The sequence below is a fragment of the Triticum aestivum genome, chromosome 2D (assembly GCF_018294505.1).
Source record: "Triticum aestivum cultivar Chinese Spring chromosome 2D, IWGSC CS RefSeq v2.1, whole genome shotgun sequence".
Classification (NCBI taxonomy): Eukaryota; Viridiplantae; Streptophyta; class Magnoliopsida; order Poales; family Poaceae; genus Triticum; species Triticum aestivum.
This window is the reverse complement of record NC_057799.1, coordinates 324,560,098-324,564,198: the sequence shown is the minus strand read 5'-3', so window position 1 is coordinate 324,564,198 and position 4,101 is coordinate 324,560,098.

Below are 4,101 nucleotides of genomic sequence, written 5' to 3'. Positions count from 1 at the left end.
GATAAGACTATTCCCGAGCTCTTCGCAATGCTAAAGGCTGCGGAGGTAGAAATCAAGAAGGAGCATCAAGTGTTGATGGTCAATAAGACCACCAGTTTCAAGAAAAAGGGCAAAGGAAGAAGAAGGGAAACTTCAAGAAGAACAGCAAACAAGTTGCTGCTCAAGAGAAGAAACCCAAGTCTGGACCTAATCCTAAGACTGAGTGCTTCTACTGCAAGCAGACTGGTCACTAGAAGCGGAACTGCCCCAAGTATTTGGCGGATAAGAAGGATGGCAAGGTGAACAAAGGTATATGTGATATACATGTTATTGATGTGTACCTTACCAGAGCTCACAGTAGCACCTGGGTATTTGATATTGGTTCTGTTGCTAATATTTGAACTCGAAACAGGGACTACAGATTAAGCGAAGACTGGCTAAGGACGAGGTGACGATGCGCGTGGGAAATGGTTCCAAGGTCGATGTGATCGCCGTCAGCACGCTACCTCTACATCTACCTTCGGGATTAGTTTTAGACCTTAATAATTGTTATTTGGTGCCAGCGTTGAGCATGAACATTATATCTGGTTCTTGTTTGATGCGAGACGGTTATACATTTAAATCTGAGAATAATGGTTGTTCTATTTATATGAGTAATATCTTTTATGGTCATGCACCCTTGAAGAGTGGTCTATTTTTGTTGAATCTCGATAGTAGTGATACACACATTCATAATGTTGAAGCCAAATGATGCAGAGTTGATAATGATAGTGCAACTTATTTGTGGCACTGCCGTTTAGGTCATATCGGTGTAAAGCGCATGAAGAAACTCCATACTGATGGACTTTTGGAATCACTTGATTATGAATCACTTGGTACTTGCGAACCGTGCCTCATGGGCAAGATGACTAAAACGCCGTTCTCTGGAACTATGGAGCGAGCAACTGATTTGTTGGAGATCATACATACTGATGTATGTGGTCCAATGAATGTTGAGGCTCGCGGAGGGTATCGTTATTTTCTCACCTTCACAGATGATTTAAGCAGATATGGGTATATCTACTTAATGAAACATAAGTCTGAAACATTTGACAAGTTCAAAGAATTTCAGAGTGAAGTTGAAAATCATCGTAACAAGAAAATAAAGTTTCTACGATCTGATCATGGAGGAGAATATTTGAGTTACGAGTTTGGTCTACATTTGAAACAATGCAGAATAGTTTCGCAACTCACGCCACCCGGAACACCACAGCGTAATGGTGTGTCCGAACGTCGTAACCGTACTTTACTAGATATGGTGCGATCTATGATGTCTCTTACTGATTTACCGCTATCATTTTGGGGTTATGCTTTCGAGACAGCCGCAATCACGTTAAATAGGGCACCATCAAAATCCATTGAGACGACGCCTTATGAACTGTGGTTTGGCAAGAAACCAAAGTTGTCGTTTCTTAAAGTTTGGGGCTGCGATGCTTATGTGAAAAAGCTTCAACCTGATAAGCTCGAACCCAAATCAGAGAAATGTGTCTTCATAGGATACCCAATGGAAACTGTTGAGTACACCTTCTATCACAGATCCGAAGGCAAGACATTCATTGCCAAGAATGGATCCTTTCTAGAGAAGGAGTTTCTCTCGAAAGAAGTGAGTGGGAGGAAAGTAGAACTTGATGAGGTAAATGTACCTGCTCCCTTATTGGAAAGTAGTTCATCACAGAAACTGGTTCCTATGACACCTACACCAATTAGTGAGGAAACTAATGATGATGATCATGAAGCTTCAGATCAAGTTACTACCGAACCTCGTAGGTCAACCAGAGTGAGATCTGCACCAGAGTGGTACGGTAATCCTGTTCTGGAGGTTATGTTACTAGACCATGACGAACCTACGAACTATGAAGAAGCGATGGTGAGCCCAGATTCCGCAAAATAGCTTGAGGCCATGAAATCTAAGATGCGATCCATGTATGAGAACAAAGTATGGACTTTGGTTGACTTGCCCGATGATCGGCAAGAAATTGAGAATAAATGGATCTTCAAGAAGAAGACTGACGCTGACGGTAATGTTACTGTCTATAAAGCTCGACTTGTTGTGAAAGGTTTTTGACAAGTTCAAGGGATTGACTACGATGAGACCTTCTCACCCGTAGCGATGCTTAAGTCCGTCCGAATCATGTTAGCAATTGCCGCATTTTATGATTATGAAATTTGGCAAATGGCTGTAAAGACTGCATTCCTGAATGGATTTCTGGAAGAAGAGTTGTATATGATGCAACCTGAAGGTTTTATCGATCCAAAGGGAGCTAACAAAGTGTGCAAGCTCTAGCGATCCATTTATGGACTGGTGCAAGCCTCTCGGAGTTGGAATAAACGCTTTGATAGTGTGATCAAAGCATATGGTTTTATACAGACTTTTGGAGAAGCCTGTATTTACAAGAAAGTGAGTGGGAGCTCTGTAGTATTTCTGATATTATATGTGGATGACATATTGTTGATTGGAAATGATATAAAATTTCTGGATAGCATAAAGGGATATTTGAATAAGAGTTTTTCAATGAAGGACCTCGGTGAAGCTTCTTATATATTGGGCATCAAGATCTATAGAGATAGATCAAGACGCTTAATTGGACTTTCACAAAGCACATACCTTGACAAAGTTTTGAAGAAGTTCAAAATGGATCAAGCGAAGAAAGGGTTCTTGCCTGTATTACAAGGTGTGAAGTTGAGTAAGACTCAATGCCCGACCACTACAGAAGATAGAGAGAAAATGGAAGATGTTCCCTATACTTCAGCCATAGGCTCTATCATGTATGCAATGATGTGTACCAGACCTGATGTGTGCCTTGCTATTAGTTTAGCAGGGAGGTACCAAAGTAATCCAGGAGTGGATCACTGGACAGCGGTCAAGAACATCCTGAAATACCTGAAAAGGACTAAGGATATGTTTCTCGTTTATGGAGGTGACAAAGAGCTCATCATAAATGGTTACGTTGATGCAAGCTTTGTCACTGATCCGGACGATTCTAAATCGCAATCCGGATACGTGTTTATATTGAACGGTGGAGCTATCAGTTGGTGCAGTTCTAAACAAAGCGTCATGGCGGGATCTACATGTGAAGCGGAGTACATTGCTGCTTCGGAAGCAGCAAATGAAGGAGTCTGGATGAAGGAGTTCATATCCGATCTAGGTGTCATACCTAGTGCATCGGGTCCAATGAAAATCTTCTGTGACAATACTGGTGCAATTGCCTTGGCAAAGGAATCCAGATTTCACAAGAGGACCAAGCACATCAAGAGACACTTCAATTCCATCCGGGACCAAGTCCAAGTGGGAGACATAGAGATTTGCAAGATACATACGGATCTGAATGTTGCAGACCCGTTAACTAAACCTCTTCCACGAGCAAAACATGATCAGCACCAAGGCTCCATGGGTGTTAGAATCATTTCTGTGTAATCTAGATTATTGACCCTAGTGCAAGTGGGAGACTGAAGGAAATATGCCCTAGAGGCAATAATAAAGTTATTATTTATGTCCTTACATCATGATAAATGTTTATTATTCATGCTAGAATTGTATTAACCGGAAAAATGATACATGTGTGAATACATAGACGAACAAAGTGTCACTAGTATGCCTCTACTTGACTAGCTCGTTGATCAAAGATGGTTATGTTTCCTAGCCATAGACAAAGAGTTGTCATTTGATTAACGGGATCACATCATTAGGAGAATGATGTGATTGACTTGACCCATTCCGTTAGCTTAGCACTTGATCGTTTAGTATGTTGCTATTGCTTTCTTCATGACTTATAAATGTTGCTATGACTATGAGATTATGCAACTCCTATTTACCGAAGGAACACTTTGTGTGCTACCAAACGTCACAATGTAACTGGGTGATTAGAAAGGTGCTCTACAGGTGTAACACCCTGAGAATCATGCTAAAGTAACCCCCTGTGATTAAGCTAATCATGTTGCTAAACAGGGCTTGATCACATTTGAACCACACCCTTGTCAAACTCCTAGTTCAAACTTCAAACATAATTAAAGTGGAAAATAAAAGTTTTCAAAAATTCAAACAGAAATGTTCAGTGGGTGCCAAATATTACACTGGTAATTATG